The sequence below is a fragment of the Rousettus aegyptiacus genome, unplaced genomic scaffold (assembly GCF_014176215.1).
Source record: "Rousettus aegyptiacus isolate mRouAeg1 unplaced genomic scaffold, mRouAeg1.p scaffold_m13_p_8, whole genome shotgun sequence".
Taxonomy (NCBI): Eukaryota; Metazoa; Chordata; class Mammalia; order Chiroptera; family Pteropodidae; genus Rousettus; species Rousettus aegyptiacus.
Window position 1 is genome coordinate 62,450,413 of NW_023416311.1, and position 21,157 is coordinate 62,471,569.

Here is a 21,157-nt window from a genome sequence, read left to right on the forward strand (position 1 = left end):
CATACACACACACACATGCACATATGTACTAGTTGAAAGGGATAAAGAACAGGGAAGTATTGAAACATTGAAAATAATGAAATGTGTTTGTTTCTCCTCATGAGTGTAGTGTTATCATCAGCTCTGCAACCTTTTGGGGACTTGAGTTTCTCTATTCTCCTGCATCGTGTAACTCTTCATAAGTCTGTATTCTATTTCATTAAAGAAAGTATGTAATTTTACTATGTCTGTTAAACTTTCCACCATTCACATAGTTATTCTGCTATGAAATCATAGTGTTGTTAGATGTGATAATGCAAACACCATAGACATAAATAGATAATTTATTTGAAAGAGATTATGAAAAACTTTGGGGGAATTTAGTCATATTAAATTCCCAAAATTTATTTACATCATATTTACTAAGACCAGAATGATTTGTTCTAAGTATCTGAAAACAAGAATTTCAGTGAAGTAAAACCACTGCCCACTGTTTCTGAGTTTGGCTCTCAAAGCATCAACCACTTTTATGCTCTGTACATATGTGTGAATATTTATTTACTTAAAGACAAGAAAGCGTTCCTGAGAAATCACAGGTTTTCCCCAACTGGAATGAGTTATAATGATTAATGTAAACTCCAAATCTTCAAAAAAACTAAAACATAACAAAATGCCTGTAAATAAGCAACAAAACACCATCACAATAGTTTGTAAGCTAAACATTTTTTACAAATCACTAAACAGTTGATATTACAGTTAATAAACAAATGCTTTGTGTGTATATCTCCTCCTTTACTCAATTTCCTTCATTTGCCACACTTTTTTTTTTCTTATGAATTTGTTTTTATTGGCATATAGGGGAGGGGTCAGGAAATGTCACTGTGGGTGGTTATACCACACTAGGGAATTGTCCATTCCAATCTTCCCAGGATAGCTTTTGGAGCTTTTTCTTTTTCTTGGAGCTACTGCGCTTGCTGCCACAACTTCTTTAGGTCTACTGCTGAGTGGTTCCTCCTTGGAAGAGAATTGACTCTTTTACTTGGGGGCACTCCTGTTTCCTGCCCTCCATGGTCACTAACCGATCCTTCTTTGGAGAAAGATTTCTTCCTCTTGGGAAGACTTCTGAAGCCAGCTATCTCTTCAAAAAATCACTACTAACCAACTCCTCCTTGAAAAAAGATTATTTTCTCTAGGTTTGGATAAAGAGTCAGATGGGCCTTTTTTTCTATTCTCCTGAGGAGGCTGCTGGAGATTTTACTGTTTCCTATTTTTGGTGTCTTTCGCTTGTCTACTCACATGCCTCTGAATTACTACTGCTGTTTTCTGAAGATGCGAGAGTAATTGCAGCCAGCAGTTGCTTTTCCTCCTTCAAGTATTTCTTCTGTTTCTCCAGCTTTCTAGAAATCTCAGCAGCCACTTCCTCTGCCTGAACCATTGCCACAACTTTTTTTAAAAAAATTCTTAATGAGATAGGGTTTGTTGTAAAATTGGGCACATACTAACAGCAAAGATGAAACACACTGTATAAAATGCTCAGAACAATTTGACAATAGAAGAAAATTGTTCAAACTAACTCTAACACTTTAGTTAATCATCATTTTTGTTAATGCTCTTCACGTTTCCAATATCTGCACATTTGATTCTGATGTTGATGTTCGGCCAGTTGAATTTCATTGTAAATCAAGACTATTCGCTCATAAAATATTTTAATTTTGCATTTAGTTTTTATGATGTAAATATAAAATATTCTTCTATAATTACTGGCCAAAAAACTGTTTTTAAAAAGATGTAAACAGGAAGGCTAACCTGTGAAATAAGATATGAAAATTAGACACAAAAATCAAAAAGATATTCTACTTACAGTATAAAAAGGACACTTAAAATTCACTGGATACATCTATAATTTAGAGCTTTAGTGGTATAATAAAACTGAGACATGATTTGAGGCAATTCAACTTTGAATTAACAAGATTCAAACAACTTGATAATAGTACTGGGAAAAGTGGAAAAATGGCACCCACACATATAATCAAGCAGTTGTATGCAAATTGTGTCAAACTATGAAATACAAGTTGACAATATCTAACAAAGTTAAAAAATATAACATTCTTTTTGACCCATATTCAAAAATGCTATACATTTGTGAAATGAGCATGTCTAATGAAGCATTGTTAGTTCTTCAAAACACTGGAACTATCTAAAAGTAAAATATCAAGTGATTTTAGTAATAACAGGGTATTTATTAAACATAATATGAATAGCCATTAAGAAAAGTGCCAACTCTATGTTTCACAAAATTAATCTCTAAGATTATAGCTATCAATGAAAAAGGCAAGATTCAGAACTGTGGGTAGCCTATGTTATCATTTGTATACAAACTATGTTATCACATGAGTAAAAATGTATTATCTTTATGTATAAAGTAGAATGCACATGGCTTAGTCTATAAGAATATACAAAAACCCACCATTTGTAGAAAATCAGATTCCGAATGGCTGAGAGATATAATGCAAGGCGATACACATTTCAGTGCACGTGCATGTATTTCCTATTTAAAAATAAGTTTAAAAACATTTTTAAAACACATTCTCAATATACTGTCAACCATGTCTAAGATTATTATTGCATATTGTAAATAATAAAGCCAGTGCTCTACATTAAATCAATATTTATGAAATTTATTAGTCAGGATGGATGAATAAAACTCTTTAAGTTTTTCAGCATCTAGCTAAATAAAGTTCAGACTGGCCTATTCAGCAACTATACATAAAATATATCACACTCAGCATGTGTTAGTTCAGCTGAATAAATTGTGTTTTTCAGATTGGGCACTTATATACTTTATATTTGGGTAGCAAAGTCTATCTTTTAACTACTGCAGACTCAAAAGATTTTAACAAACTTGAACTTGGAATTCCATAATCCTATGAATTTACCCAAATTGGCTGGATAAGAAAGGAAGAGAACAACCCTCTTTCTGAGTGAATACATTAGTAAATGTATTTATATGTGTGTTTGGGCATATGCATGTATATAAACATAAGATACTTTAATAAAATTTTATAGGGTTTAATGATAACTAACTCGTAGATTGCAAGTTACGTAAATGAATATGTAAACTTCTAAATAAAAGAGTTATGTAAGGAGCCCAAATGCCATTGTTTATTCAATCAAGAGGTCTAAATCTACCTCTGGAGTGCTACACACACATTCAGGAGCTTTTTGGCTTCTCCACTTGAGAAGCTCCATTAATCTTTCTTCTCTAGAGCATTTTTATGTGTTATAACCTGAAAAACAGCCCCTCATGATTAAGACCTTCAGACTGTACGTGGCAGTTAAGAATTCTAGTGTCTAGAACTTATGCCCCTGGTCGCAGGTAGCTAGGATGTATTCTTTTGGAAAACATAGTAACTGTCCAGTTAGTGGAGATTTTACCATTATAAATTCTTTATCTCATCTTTCATTGACATAAAACTCACAAAAGTAGTGGAGGGTATTCTGATTTATGATCTGATTTAGTGCAAAAGTTTGAGGACCAGAATTCAGATAAAAATTATCTGATAATATGTTCAATTTAAAAGAAACATGGATAATGAATTAATTGCTCTTTAAATTTTTTAAATCTGAAATAATGTAAAATCATGTAATTTGACTCAGTGGGCGGACTGTCATCAGGAACAAAATAATAAATCCAGTATTCTTTTGTTGCAAATATTTACTATTGTATCTTAATTCTAAAACTTAAAAATATGTATTTTTTATTATTAGATTGATAATGCTTCATATGGTGAAAATATTTAGATGCCACACACGTAGCTCTCATTGCTCTTTCATCTTAGTGATTGTAGATCCAATGAAGTTTTGTGTCTCTGTAATAATCTTATGCAGGCTACGTTAACTGTATGAAAGAAAAAGATCTCAAGAATATAATTCCAAACAATTTTAAATTTTCAAACTGTACATATCATTATATAGAATATTTTCTTGGTCTAACAGTACTCAATTTTAAAAGTTAAAATAGAAGTACTACAAGAAATTCTGAGAACAGTTAGGGGTGGTGAGACAATACTTGGAAGAACAGAAAAATGAGTACTATTGAATATGAATTCTTATATTTTGAATGCTTTACACAGTTCTAAAGTTATTTATAATTTCTTAAAGAACATGTATGATGCCAAACATGACTTTTTCTTAAGCTTTAATGATTCACGTGTTGGTGCAGTGGTCTCAAATAAAACTAATATGCCCTAGAAGATTCACAAGTTAGCTATTAGGGTGATGAGAGAAATCATTAGAACTTATATTCAAATTTTAACTCATTATTTTTAATCAATATATTTATGCTTACAATATACTCAATACTAGTATAGTAGAACATGTACTTTTTACTCCTTTTTTTCTTAACTGGAAGGAGTAGGTGATAAAATATATGGAAATTGCTAAATCAAGTAATTAAAAGACAAGATTTTAAAAGAAGAAAAGTAAACAAACATAAAACTTAATTTTTAATTTATAAATTCTTGACTAGAGGATTGTAGCAATGCATATAAAGTGGTATTAAAAAAAATATTCTCAAAATACAAATATTCCCGTATTTCATTTCTTTTTTTAGGGTTTTTGCATTTTCATGTGAGGAAAAATATCTTGTCAGTACTACCTTCTGGATTATTCTTTTTTACTTATATTCTGTATTAGTCAACTTGAGCTGCCATAACAAAATATCATAGGCTAGGTGGTATAAATAACAGAAATGTATTTTCCCACAGTTCTGGAAGCTAGAAGTCTCAGATCAAGGGGCTGGCCAATTCAAGGGAGCTGGTGAGGGCTCTCTTCCTGGCCTGCAGACAGCTACCATCTTGTTGTGTGCTCGCATGGCCTCTTCTTTGTTTATGGAGAGAAAGAGCGAGAGAGTGCTCCGCTAGCGCTAGCCGAGCTCTGATGTCTCTTCCTGTAAAGATACTAATCATAACGGATTAGGGTACTCCCCTATTTAACCTTAACTTTCATTATTCATTACTATATTATTATGAATTATTATTCATTTATTCTAATTAACTCATAGTCTGTATCTCTAAATACAGTCACACTGGGGGGTTAGGGCTTGACCTTATGAATTTGGGGGGAATACAATTTATTCTATAGCGTGCTCCAGGAGAGGATTAAAATATGTTTGCTGAATTTTTTTTACCCAAATAATTTCAGAGAAACTTCAAGTGTGATAAAATTTTTGTTATGTATATTTCATATTTTATATAAAAAGAGGTTAAATGAATATACTTATAACATTTATATAGGATACTAGATACTAGAAGCTATGAATAAATATGCTGTCAATAACATTTGAAAAAATAGTCTATATATTTGAAAAGCAGGTTTAGTTAAATTATAAAATAATTTACACAACACAATATTAAACAAAAAAAGAAAATGTACTTCTCTCTCTGTACTCTTCTCTCTATACTTCTCTCTTTGTAGAAATCAACACTCACTGTACCTGTGACTTGGATTTCTGTACCCTCAGTAGCAACCAGTCTATTTTTTACTATTTTGAGAACTTGAGAGTAAGAACAGTAGCTTAAACTAAGCCTTGAGCTCTAAAGAGAGTTAGTTTCCCTCTCTCATTCTCACAGCACCCCTCAAATCCTCATCTTCCAAAAGAAAAAGGGTAAGGGGAAAACAGCATCCCAAAGTGGAATAATCACAGCATTTTTTTAATGCTTTACCCTTGTAATTTTTAAAGTCACTTAAGTGTACATTTTGATTTTATCATTGATGAAAATATCCTCACCTCTATTTCCCCCCACACACAAAAAACAATATCTTATGCATTAAAAGAAAATGCCAACAATAGTTTGCTTTTAGAATATGAGAAAAGGACTATAACACAGAATTCGGTCCTAAAGGTGAGACTATAAGTGACGCAAACAGCAGGGGTTTGTTAGATGTTCGTTTTGCAGAAGGTCCAGTGAAATTCTTTCCATAGACTATAGCTGACCTATGATTAAGTGGACTAGGTGACAGAACATTTATAAAAATGACAATTGTTCCATCTCCTATCTAAAGCTATTGAAGAGACAAATGGATTTAGAAAAAAACGCAGAGAATAGTTAATATTATTGCAACTAGAGACGATGTTATATAATTTTGAATTTTGTGTGTTCTAGGCACTAAACACTTATCAGACACATTGGATTCTATCATAATTGTAACCCAAATATTTTATTCTTATATAATACCACCTTGCAATCTTTAGATATTTATTCATGAGAGGAAGCATTGGAAATATATCACCCCAAGCAAATACAACCTACTCACCCAAAGGAATATCTCTATAATGTATTATACTTATTCTAAAGTAATTCTCTGTAGAATTAATAAAGTTATTGTTTCCAACTTTGGGCCAATGGTTACAATACATTAGCATTACAAGGCTTGAATTATAATCAATAGATAATGTCTTGCCTTTTGTTTTTTCTTAAAGTAGCAACACAATGACAAGATACTGAAATATGCATTATGCTGCAAAATAAATCTGTCTTGTAATATTTAGAAAGTGTAACAGAAATATGGTGTTTTCCAATTTAAACCTCAACTTTCATTTGCAAATCAGAAAATATTACATAAATAATTGTAAGTAATTGACATTCATAGTAATTGCTTTTGTTTTGAATATTGAATGATAAATAATAATGATATCTTACCAAATCCTTTTCCCTTTGGCAACTTGGAATGTCTGAATGTGAAAAGTACCTAAAACAGCCGAAAACACTGCTTTACTTTATAAATATAGACTAAAGACCATGATCAGCATAAATAAGCAATGTTTTTATTGTTGTTGTTCAGTTTGGTAAATGACAACAGCATTATCTGAATCTACTTTTGGTCAGTAATTATGCTTGTAAATGTACATAAATTAATTATTTGGTTTAATTGTCACAGATGAAATTATGAGTAAGCTGAAATTTAGAGAGGTTAAGGACCTATATAACTTGAAGTTATATAGCTAAGTAACTAGCTGTTTCCAAGTGGTGCCTTTGGTTGCAGATAACAGAAAAGTAACAGTAAGCTAACCTAAGCAGAAAGGAAAAATTCAATATTAAGGCTCAGAGCCATCTTACAAAAATCTGTATGTACAGATCCAATCGAGTATCAAAATGTGGTTTACCTGTTGTTGAATAGTACTCTGTGGCCTAAATTGATTCATTGCTCTCTATCTGAAAAATATCTGCCACAGTGCAACTGCACTCTGTGGTCCCAGGTGTGACATGGAATTTCCAGGACTTATAAGTAATAAACCTTTTCTCCTTCAAAGTTTCTTGATCTTGCAATCATAACAGCAGCCACAAGAGCTGGTCCAGCCATAACATTGGTTATCAATAGGCTGACACCTCACAAAACAGAGAGAAAGTAGCTTGTCTTCTTGAAAGTGAGAACTTTCTTATATGTATAGTTATGTGGGAATGGTTGGTAAGCACAGCTAGGATTAAGAAACAAGAACAGATTCACAGTTTATTTAAACTAACTTTGTGACATTGGAAACTCCCACAAATTGAGCTCCTTCATTAACATAAAGAGGGAGCTGAACTTTGTGACATGGTAAATTCCCATCAGTAATCAACATTTTATGCTTATCTTGTTAAATTGTTACTATCATATATAGGAAAAATAGAAATACAACCTCATTGACTTCTTATTTTCACCACTTTTTCCCTGAAAGTATGTAATTTCAATTCTAAACAAATCTATAATTTGATTCAATTTCCATAGTTTAAAAACTGAAACACTATACTCTCCATTTACCTACCCAAAGAAGATAATGTTTTCCCTATCAACCTGAGTTAATGTTTTTATTCCTTTTGTAATAATGGAAGTATGTCGTGCTTTAAAATTATATCACAAAGTTTTCGTAATCAAAGTATTTTGCTATTGGTGTGAAAATAGGTGTATCAATCAATAGAACAGAACACTGAGCCCAGGAATAAACCTACATTTATATGGTCAATTAGTTTATGACAAAGGAGCCAAGAATATACAATGTAGAAAGGATAGTTTCTTGAATAAATGTGTTGAGAAATGCAGAGTCTTGAATAAATGGGGTTGAGAAAACAATGGATAGCTACATGCAAAAGAATGACATTGGACTCTTATCTTACACCATACAAAAATATTAAATCAAAATAATTAAAGACTTGAACATAAAACCCGAAACCATAAAATTTTAAGAAGAAAATGTAGGAGATAAGCTCTTTGATATTGATCTTGACAATGATTTTTTGGGGTATGACACCAAAAGCAAAGTAACAGAAGCAAAAATAAACAAGTGGAACCACATCAAGCAAAAAAACTTCTGCACAGCATATAAAACCATTAATAAAATCAAAATGCAACCTACAGAGTAGGTGAAAATGTTCGCAAACCATGTATCTGTTAAGGGGTTAATATCCAATCCTTTTAAAAAATGGGCACAGGAACTAAATAGACATTTTTCCAAACACATAGGAATGACCATCAGATACATGTAAAAGTGCTCAAAATTACTGATCATCAGGGAAATGAAAATCAAAACCACGGTAGCTACCGCCTCACACCTGTTAGAATTACTGTCATCAAAAACATAAGAGATAGCAATGCTAGTGGGGACGTGAAGAAAAGAGAACTCTTGTGTACTCTTCCAGGTAATATAATTGGTATAGCCACTATGAAAAGTAGTATGGAGGTTCTTCAAGATCTTAAAAATAGAACTACTTTATGGTCCAGCAATCTCACTTCTAGGTATATATCCAAAGGAAATAAAAAAAAAATTCTTGAAAAGATATCTGTACCCCCATGTTCATTGCAGTGTCATTCACAAATAGCCAAGGTGTAGAAATTATATATAAATATTATTCAGCCATGTGAATGAAGGAAAAGAAAAACTTTTTCTTTTGTTTTCAGTTGTTGTTGCTATTTGTGACAACATGGATGGATCTTGAAAGCATTATGCTGAGTAAAATAAGTCAGAGAGAGAAAAACAAATACTATACGATATCAGATAATGTAGAATCTAAACAAAGCTGAGGTCCTAGAAACAGAGACAGAATGGTGTTGCCAGGGGCTTGGTTTTAGTGAAAATGAGGAATGTGGGTCAAAGAATACAGACTTACAGTTATGAAATAGATACTTTCTAAGGATCTAATGTACTACATGATGATTATAGTTAATTATACTGTATTATATACCTGAAAGTTGCTAAGAGAATAGATATTAAATATTCTTACCATTGGAAAAGAAATGGTAGTTATATGACATGATGGATGTTTTAGCTAGTGTCATGATATTAATCATTTTTTCAATTCATGCTTTAAATCAACATGTGGTACAACTTAAACGTACACAATGTTATATGTTAATTATATCTCAATAAACCTGAAAAATACAAAGTATTAAAAAGAATCTATTATTAAATATACAAAATAAATTGTAGAAGTATGATATAGAGGAAAGAATAATAAAAGCAATAATAGAACACCTAGGCCTATTCCCATGTGTCTATATGTGTCCTTATATAGACCTGAGTTACTTCAGGTAAACTTAAAGCTTTGGTTTTAAATTTCTCCCATATATAAAATAAAGGAGTTGGTCTAGGTAATTCCTAGTTGGAATAGATAAATTTTAATTTTTAGTAATTTAAAACCCATTTGCACTATTTTTACTTCCTTGAGAAAATTATTTAAACTAAACTACTGTGATCTCTGACAGTGAAAAGGTTTAATTTTAAAAACAACTGAAAATTTACAAGCATAGGAAAATTGTACAAAGGAGACCATCTCTACCAATAGCATATGATTATAAGGTTTGTTGTGGTCTCTTAAAATGTCTGCATGTAGAGCTTTATAATAAAATTATGAACATTTATCCTAAACCATTACTGTGACAACCGAATGGAAAATGCCAAAATTTTACTCCATGTGATAATCTGAACTGAAATATACTTCTGTGGCTAATGAGCAGTGTAAGCTTACGGCATGTACAATTTGACAATTGGACATGTCCGTAACAGTCACATCATGTAAACAGTATCATTCCCGAAATCTAACATTTTCATCCATATCTTCCAGGTGTCCGAATTGTGCAATCTTAAAAAAATTGGCTCACAATACATAAACATGGCTCTTATGAGATATGATTTCACTTCACTGACACATTTTTTTCCTCTTGGCTCAATGTACATTTCTGTGAACACAATAGTTCTAAAAAATATATCCATTTCTAGAACATGCCAGCATAATAACAAGAAGAACAACTGGCAGTTTTATAATGACTGACTGAATACAGATTTTAGAGAGAGAATTTATTTTGCAAATCAGTGAAAACTATTAAGAACATATTATATATAGTGCATGTGTTCGAATGAATAAAATCCCAAACTGAACTGAATCGACCCGCCTGTGCAGATGGATACCATCCTAGCTGGACAGATTGCTTTGGAATATGGAGGACTTTGCAAGCTAATGGGAACAGTTTCCTTTTTTACGTTTTTACAAAAGGCAAAAATATAAAACAGTTCAAAAAAGTATCCTCTTTAACTTCTTAAAATTTTGAAGTCCTAAATTATTATGAATACTTTTTTTTTGCATAAGAATTATTTTTAAGTGATGTTTTTTAGTTAGGTATGAACAAGTTTGGAATAGTCTGCCATATTTTAATCTCTACATGTGTTAATAATTTCAAGTAACCAATTAACTAATATTATTGTTTATACACTATGTCCTTCCAATGAAATTTTGGAATTCTTAATATTTCCAATAATTGTGTTAATTGAAATCTTTACTTGCATATAGTGACTTCCTTGTATAGGCTATAGAAATTCCCTTTGATGTTTAAAGGGAAAAAATAAATTACCCACTGTGGTGTGCAAATAATATGCCACTCAAATTGCCAAACAAGGAAGGCCATGATATCCTGCTGTGAAGAGTGTGAACAGATCATCCCAGCCATGGGTTCCGTTGGAGTCCACCTCAGTGGAGAACCCAGCTTCTCCTGGGCTATGCCTTCCTAAGCAGCCTCTACCAGATGACTGATTAAAGAGGAAGTGTAAATGACTGGCTCCATTAGCTTGTTGTAGGACAACTAGCCAAAAATATTAGTTCAAGAACTCCCGATGTAATTGACCAATTCTTTGTCAGGAGTACATCACAGTTTGACATCTCTGTCTGTCAGATCCTGTATTTTAGTTCTTTTCACTAGTGTTTGCCCATTAAATATCTTGCACTCCAAACTCTGTCTCATTCTCTATTTTTGGAGAACTCAATCTACAATATATATTCAGAATCAAATAAAAATAGAAACATAATGGAAGAATTTGTCCATGCCACTACAGGTAATGGTGTATAAATACAATGGTAAGGAAAGAAGGCAATTGGAACAATGGTTCAGTATTTGCTAATTCAGTGCGCATGGAGATTTTATAGATGATAATCACTGCAAATAATGAGAACTGAATGCATATAAAATTGTTGATTTTGCAGTTCTGTATAGACACAGTTTATTCTATTCTCCCTCTAAAAATATTCTGCTTGAAGGCAAAGATGAATATATAAGGGTAGTATTTTGTACAAAGCTTATTTTAGGGCTTTATCCTAATTTCCATGAAACCAAACTTTTTTGATTTTATGTTTATGATCATTTTTTCAATCATACTAAGACTCCATCAAAATGTGCCCAGTTTTGCAAAATGAATTTCTGTGGCCTGAATATACAGACAAAAATGTAAGAAATTTCTATATGATCCTATAAAATTTTCATTGCCAGCTGGAAAAGCAAAGATGCCTTCTTAAAAAGACAAGAGAAAAGGCATGTGAAAGTGCTCTGAAAGCTATTTTTATCTAAGCACAAATATAGATGCTGACGATTGTCATAAACATGTTGCCACATACTCAGAAGTAATACTGTGTATGATATACATTTTTAAGTTAGTAATTTATATAACTATTGATATGAAATTTATTTTATGGAGTCAATGAAAATTATTCATCTTAAACAATGTATAAGTGCATATATAGTTTAGTTATTGGTCCATATGTAGTATTCTTATCGATTGAGCATTCAAAGTATGGTGCTGAAAATTAAAAATTATTTTGACTTAATATGTTTACCAGTGAGAATAATTTGAGTTCAATCACTGTATAAATGTGATTCTTTATTACTCTATCATGGCCAACTCAAATACATGTACAATACTTTGTATCATTTGGGAAATCAGTTATTAGAAACCAACAATTTCAATAGAGAGATATATAGAAAATCACTTATAAATCCTTAAAATGTGAGATAGAGCTACAATTTCAGCAACTCTAACTATATTTGCATGAAGATCTGAAAATATCTGAAAAGATTCCCTTCATTCCAACTGAAAAGATTAATATGTAATGAAAATTGACTTGAGTCCTGGCAGGCAGTAGCCATGTACTGGTAAATATTATAGACCCTAAAAATTGGACTACATTGTGTTACATTCTTGCTTTATGTGACCTTGGACAACCTACTTCACAGTTTTCATGAAAAATTAGTGTTAGAAAATGTACGAGATACTTGGCATAGTTATTGATACATAGTCGATGTTCAATGGCTGATGCTTCCACCTGTTGGAGAACCGTTTATCTTGACGAATGAGGCTACTTATTCCATAATATTTGCTGTCCTCCTCCTGACAATCCCTGTAGCCACACTCCTACCAACAAGGTAAATTCATGGCCTGTGAATATATGCATACTGATTACTACTGAGAATAATCAGACTGCATGATGACTTACTAAAACCCATTTCATGATTTAAGTGAGTGATAAGAAACATGGATCTTGACTTTTGTAACAATTTATTTTCAAATATGAAAGACACGAGATATTTTAAAATGAATGTTAAAATCTCAGACTTTTTTAGCACACTTTGAATTTTCACATTTTCACATATCAGTTAAAAATGCACAAAATGCCTAGCAGGAGTTGTTTTTATGTTAGGAAGAACCTTTATTGAGTTAAAATAAATGAATTTCATAGGTTTACATCCAAGTGTCTTTCTATTTGGCAAATCATTGTGTGAGAGATTTCATTTTAATTACATGGACTATGATGAAGACAGTTTAATTTGTATGTTATTTCTTATCATATTATTGTATTTTAACACTTATTTGGTAACTATACATGTTGATCTTTTTTTTGGCCAAATATAGAGAAGATTCTTCTTATGAATATGGAAAATTAAAGGTATTGTAATATGTAGCATGTCAATGTTCATGCTATGTATTAAAATGTAAAAACTACAGATAGTCTCCTTTTATTTGTGGGGGATACATTCCAAGGCCCCAGGAAGATGCTTGAAATCACAGATAGTACCAAACCTATCTATACTATGTTTATTCCTAAACACTTTTCACTTAGAGGGGGCACTTTACACCTTCTCTTTGGCATGCCCAAATTTCCAGCATCACTATTCTTACATTTGGGGGCCATTATTAAGTAAAATAAGAGTTACTTAAATACAAACACTGTGATACCACAAGAATCTGTCTGAAACCTAGATGGCTACTTAGGAACTAATGGATGAGGAGTGTATATAGTGAGAATATCCTGGAGAAAGAGATGATTAAGTCCTCGGGGGGTGGAGTAGAGTGGCACAAGATTTTATCACATTACTCGGAACAGCAAACAATTTAAAACGTATGTATTGTTTATTTATGAAATTTTCCAATTTTTGGACCACATTCGATCTCAGGTAACCGAACTATGGAAAGCAAAACCACAGATAAGGGGAACTATACAGATTATTTTAGTTTTTAGTCTTTAAAGGAAGCATCTTCAATTATATTTGGGTGTACTGGAATTCATATAAGTTCACTTTAGCCAGTAATTCACAATTTAATTCTCCAGGAGTTAAATATATATTTAAAAATATATATTCACTTTCATTTTGTTATCATTCATAAATAATTTGGCCTAATTTATAAGAAACACTTTCTTCAATCTTTCTTTAGAACAAAAGAAAGATGGAATAAGGAAAACAGTATGAAGATTAATAAATCCTTCCACTGTTTTATCAATTTTCTTATAGGTAAAAGTGAGATTAATATATTCCAAAATATTTCCAGAGCATTAATTTCTTGAAAAGGAGGAATCTCTCTAGCCATATGAATGTGAGAAATTTTGGATTAAACACAGAATACCAGTTTTTTTTATCAAAGGACTAGAATAGAAGGCTGCAATACACAAATGTGCTGACAAACCCCATGAGAGATAGGAAATTGAGGAAGTTGAGTGTAGGAGTTGGGGAAGACACAGTATGAAATTGAAATCCAGTTGGGGCAATTTGAAGCCCATATAAAAAAATAATTGGAAATAAAACCATTAAATATTGTTTTGAATTCAGTAATTCATTATTTCCCTCTTAACAGGACACTCTGTAGGATTTAAGATTGTGCCTGTTATATATTTGTATGTTTCCAGTATTACTAAGAATGACAAGCACATTCCAAAGTGTATTACTTGTTTGAGTGAAACATTTTATTTGTGGAAAATGTGTTTGGAAAGAATTCTTATTTCAGCCAAACTTTAAGAACCACATAGAATTTTTAACTAAACCATAACAAAAATTAACATTGAAAACTGAAAATAATATCAATGTGAATGATGTAAGAGAATCTTACCTGTTTGTATATTCCTGAGCAGGCATGTAATATGTAGCAACCATTTTTTTTAAAATAAATAATAATCTAGGTAGCTTCTGCAATAGAGTGTCAAAATCCAGTTTATATAAACAACTGAATCTTGTGCAGCCTTCACAGTTAAGATGCTGATACATTTTTCCTTGAGTAGACATTCTGTGGGAAACTTTGTTCCTGGCAAAATTTATACTGTCTTGAAAAAAGTAAACAGTCCATGAACTCTCTACTAGCAGGCAGCAGTAAACAATCTCTGAACCATTCACTAGACCAGAAAATTTCCTGAAATATCAAATAATTTCTCTAAAGGTTGCTTTCAACACATACATCTAGCAGAAACCGGTTTAAAATTCCTAGCTTAGAGAATATTTAATATCTTGTAAGAGCTAGAGAGACTCGCTGCAGTGACATTTAGCTTTGGCTATAATGTAGCAGTCTATAGCTGGCAAGTCAGTTAAAAACAATTCAATCAAAGTTGACTATACCCTGGTAGTGACCTTGCAAATACCTGATCTTGAAATCATGGTGAATTTAATCCAACTTAGTCTAATTCAGATTCATTTTAATGATCCTAATTGACTCTTGCTATTCAAAAGGAAATAATGAAAAATAGCAAAATCCAAGAGTAGGGATATCCACATTTACAAATAAAATTTAAAAAAAATTAAAATTCAAATAACGTTATTCTGCAACTACTATTTTCATAGCTAGATATTTAAATGATATCTGAACCCTATTAAGATTTCTGAACTATTTTGAGTAAAAGTATATATTACATCTGAAGAGATTTATACCTTCCAGTATACATTGACAATTGATCTAAGATATGTTCACATCTGCTTACTTTCATTTCAATTATTTTTTCTCAGTTAAATGGTGAATCTACATCCTCAAGGAAGATATAAAATGATACAATCTAGCTGGCAAATATGTAAATAAAACAGCCTAGGTAATTATTTTTAAAAATTTACTTATCAATTCATTTTTTTGTTTCATAATATATGGGGCCATAACAGAGCTATTTTAGTTTTTCTTTTCATATATTTCACTGAAGTACAATAAGTAGGTGAGTCTGAATCATAAGTGTTAGTCTTGATGATAGTCCACAAAGTGAATATACCCACCCATGTGACCAACAGTCAGATCAAAGCAAACAGAATATTACCAGCACTCCCTCTTCTAGCCACTACACTCCACAATAAGGACAACCATTATCTTGACTTCTAACATATAGAACAGTTTTTCCTGTTTTACAATTTTATATAAACATATTATACAGAATGTATTCTCTTGTGTTTTTGGCTTCTTTGCCTCAACCTTAGGTATCGAATGCTTAATGATGTTTTTTGATATGGTTACCATTCAGTTATTCTCTTTGCTGTATATATAGCATATCATAGTATACCATTGTATATCATAGTATACCATTGTCTAAATATACCACAATTTATCCATTATTCTGTTCATTTGGGGTTTTATGATTTCAGAGCTTAGAAGAAAAAAACTTCTATAAACATGTCTTTTAGTAAATATATATATGTACATATATATATATATATACACACACACAGATTTATTTTATGTGTATTTCTAAAATGGTTTATCTACCTACCGTTTATGTATATAGGATATGTGTATAGTGAGTTTTACTAGATATTGTCAAATAGTTCTCTAGCTTGTAGAGTTTATGAGGTTCCTGTTGCTCTATCTTCTGACCTACTAGATATTATCTAATCTCTTTTTATTTCATTCATAAAATTCTTTGATGTTTTGTGGTGGTAGTTTTTAAGTTCAGGTTTCTAATAAAACAAAACAAAGTCATGTGTTTGTCATTTTCACAAAGAACATTTTCTTTATGTAAAACACTCAAATGGAAAGGACATACTTACGGAAATATATGGAAAGATAAACCCAAATGATGATGAAATTGTTTTATTTACAAAGGAATAGTTAAAGAATAGATATTAGGGTTGGAATCCATTATTAGATTCTCTCTTTTTCTCATCTCTTCTAGCGCTTGGCTGAAATCTAAATGAATTAGTTCTATTCCCCTTCAGAGAATGCATTTTTGACAATACATGTTTCTAAGAATGTACACTAGGTATGGGGAAAGGCAGTTTCATGAGTGCAGTCTTTCATTTGCAACTCAGCTGTATAGGAATGAGCCTCGGACCTGGAGCACTTTCTAACCAACAAATAAAGAGCCCAAACAGCTTGTGCTGGGTGTACCATACTGTGTGCGAATATCTGTCCCTATTTCAGGGACCTCGAGTGCTGTTTTATCTCTGCTTTGTATGTGTGTCACATGGCACCTGGCAGAACCCACTGTTAAATCTGTCCCCTGCAGGGAGCAGAAGGGGTTCCTTCCACTAAGGGCCTGAGAGAGGTGCATGTAGGCCAATTGCCCTGCACAGCCCTCTACCCCCACCAAGGGTCCTGCTGGTCATGGGGGACCGATGGCCACTATTGAGGCACATCTTGTTCTGTCTCTTTTCTATATTGGTAAAGTGTTGTTCCATCCAATGCTTGACTAAATTGTTTTTCTTGGTGACTCAGATATCAAGATACAGTGGCAGAAGTGTTTGGAGCCACCTCTGGAATTGGTAATGGGTACTCTGACACTAGAACTGGATTAATTAAAGAGGGAGCCCAGAATTCATTATTGGCTGGTACCAAAGGTAAGCCAGGGGTTCTCCTACTTCAGTGTAGATCAGAATTACCAGGAGAGCTTGTTTAAAGTGTAGATTCTTGGTCTCCCTTTTCAGAGTTTCTGCATTTCCAGCAGATTGCTAGGTGATGCTGAGACCGTTAATCATATTAAGAGTCATTGTTCTAAGAATACGAACCAGAGTGGTAAGAGCACTTACTATTTTTATTTTTATTTTTAAGTTATGTGGAACAGGTTCAAATCTCCACTCTGTTCCTTGATTAGCTATGTGACTGAGTTATCTCACATCTAGGTTTCACTTCTACGTTTCTATTATATAACAATTCTTTTTTCAAATTCACCAGAGTAATGTATTTTTTCCATATAGCAACATCTCCCCCATGTCCTTGCTGGTTCCAAAGGATCATGACATGACTGCCTCAAAACAGCTGAGTCATGGTACGGCTGCTTCATAGAGTGATTAGTGTGTGTGTGTGTGTGTGTGTGTGTGTGTGTGTGTGTGTGTGTGTATTTGTGTATTATCATTTTAGGGGCAATATGAAAATAAGCATAAAATTTCTGGAATCACTGACCATGTGTAGATATGTGCCAGCTAATAAATGACTATTTCAGTTTTCCAATGGAAAATTAATGCATTGTGCATATAAATAACTATTTTTGCTCCCCTCTGAGTTAATTCTTACATCTTTGACCATTTGATGTAGAAACTTTCAATTTCATCCAAATTCTAGGAGTTGTAAGAATTTATTTAATGTTGTTTTTATGTTTTAATGTAAATTACATTCTGAGTAACGTGATGCTAAAGTCAAAGCAAAACATCTACAACCTTGTTGGTCTCTCTCTCCTCTCTCTTTCTCTCCCACACTCCCTCCCTCTCCTCCCCCCCCATCTTCTCTTACAAGCTCTCTTTCTCCACCTTTTCTCTTGTTGTGGGTTTTACGGGATCTTTTCTTCCTCCTACAGACTGGCATTTCTTTATATTTTAGCAATTTTGAAACATATTTATAAGCTTTGAATTTTAGAAATCAAGTTTCTTTTTATCTGTCATGGTATAACAAAAAATTTCTTTCCGTGGTAGTTTTCGTCCCAAATAGTTTTCCTCATTATTAGGGCTTTTTAAGTATTAAAGCTTTATATGATAAGTCTTTTAAACCTTTAAAATTATCATATTTTTGAGAAGCACAAAGATCCTGAATACTGTAAATATATTTAATAAAAAGTTTAAACCTTTACCTATTAATCAAGGCATATAGGGAACTATTTATCTTTTATATCAATATATTATCTGTTCCTCGAAAAGTATGTTTAAAATAGCCATTGCTGTAGAGTAGCATAATCCATTTTTATTTCTAACTCTATCATGAAAATGATGTATATTTACATTATTTGGATATTTTTATTTCTAATAGAATTGATAGGCCAAATGTAAGCTAAAGAAATTATCTTCAGAACAAACACTGCAATTGATAAAGTAGACATTACTTAGTGTGTGTCTTTGATCATTTTTGTCATCATTGTTTATTTTTAAGACATATACACAATATTCTTACTTGTGTTATTTGGTTTTTTATAGTATTTCTAATTGTCATTTTGTATTTTGTTAAAAGTTAATAACTTAGCAACAAGAATGCAAAATATTCATGTTATGATTCCATTTTAAGTACCTATGAAAATATATATATATTAAGTTTTATTTACTTTGTATTTAAATTTTCTATCAAGCAATGCCCTTGGACTTTTGTTTTTGGTGAATGATTCATAAAAATGTCAAATATCTATTAAGAGGTTACCCTTTATATTAGAAGCTTGCTTTGAAAACATTTGCAGCATTAAAATAAATTATGAAGCAGAAGTGAAATATGGAACAGAATAATTTTTTAAAAAGATTGTTTACAGTATTTTTGAGCCAAGATCTCATTTTCAGTGCCTTCCCTGCCATTCTAAAGAAAGAAAACCATACCTGGAATTTTCTTTCCTTTACTCTATGGCATTTAAAAAAATATGTTCACACATCTGGTATCAATATCTCTAATGAATATATTGTTTAGTGTTTCTTGACTTAGAACTATATAAAATGGCATCATGTTACCATATTGTATGTAAGGTTCTTTATTTTTTCACTGAACATTATATTTCTACCACTTATTTATGTCATTGTGGTAGGTTGGATTGTACATTTATTTTCACTGCCTTAAATATTCCATTATGTGCAAACACTATAATTCACTTATGAATTTCGAATCAATTGATACTTGTCCTGTTTCTAGTTTTTGTTTTTTTTCTTTTGCTATTATGAAAAGTACAGGTAAATATATTTTGTACATGTCTCTTGGTGCTTATACAATAATTTCCTAAGTCATATACTTAAAAGTAAAATAGTTGTGTAAAAAGTTTATAAATGTTCATCACCTTTACAAAATAATTCCATGTTCCAATATTTGTCTCTAGTTACTATCGTAGATTTTTTAATTGTTGCCAATATGGTGACAATATGGTGACTATAAAAGGTGCACCTTAGTATGTAGTCTTAATTTGAATGTCCCTTAATTTATTTTCTAGCCACAGGAAGCATTGAGGTCACATAGACCAGGCTTTTTAGGAAGGACTTATACCTTTGAATTATATCTATGGTTTAGGAGTAATCGACTTGCTAATTTTATTAGATGTCAGTGAAATACACCCTGGAATTACAAACTACAGGTTATGAGTTACAATGGAAAAAGTATGGGAAAGGTAAGAGAAAAAATAAAAAGGGATTGACATACAAGTTTTTCTTCAATGTATTTGCTTGGATATAAAGTGGAAATAAAACTAAAATCATTCCACACTGATGGAACAGAAAATAAACGGTTTGTTCAGAAATCATAAATCAAACTTTGCATGGACTGTGAGATATATGCAAGTAATAATAAGTCATTAAGCTGGAAAGTAGAGTGAAATAGCTCATAGCATTGCAATTAATTGAATTTTATTCTCAATTTTTAATTGAAGGCTTAAATGTAATTATTTAGAGGCAGATAGTACTTTGAGAAGATAATCTAGTACATCAGAGTAAAAATATTGAAGAATAATTGTACTAGACATCTTCTAGTTCCATAATATCTTTGTGTTAATATTTAGCTTTTCTTATTTTATTTATGGTAAAACACAGTCTCTTACTGTATCAAAATTATTCACACGATAGTCATATGTATTATATTCTCCAGAGTTATTTCTTTATGCAAGAAATGGAATGACAAGGAAATCCTTGTGTTGTAGATAATTTCCTAAATAGTTTGATTTCTCTGTCATATTTACTGATGCAAAAAGTAAAATCTGTTCCTGTTGAAATACTGCTATCCCAGGAGGGCGAACACTCTACTATCTTGCCTTCAAAAAAAAAAAAGTTATAAACTTGAAAAATATATGTAAAACTATCTGCTTATTTGAAATAATAAATTAAATCACCAGGTAAATTAAATTTTTGTTCTCTATATCCAATTATCTTTATTATGAATAAATCATATCTTGACTATATTAAGCATGTGAACATAGCCTTTAAAAGCATAGTTAATGAACTAAAGAAATCGTTTATACCAAATAGCTTAAATATAGTTTTAGTCATGTGTCTATTCACTGGTGGCCAGATTTTACCTTGAGTCTTACAGAAAAAAGGAATGGTAAATATGCTGGTAAGAGATGGTGTTGAAGGAGGCATATGAGAAGAATTTTGTCTAATTCTTCCAGTGTAAAAGCTCTTAGGACCCAGTTTCTTTTAAAGCTGAGCATAGAATATAGTAACAACTGTACTCCTAAATAAATGGAAACATATTTCCACA

At 31.7% G+C, this 21,157-nt stretch overlaps 1 pseudogene; it reads right to left on the reverse strand.

Moving 5' to 3' along the window:
- Positions 1-868: 868 nt before the first annotated feature.
- The window catches only part of LOC118606906, a 35,938-nt pseudogene continuing 15,649 nt past the window's right edge, over positions 869-21,157 (reverse strand).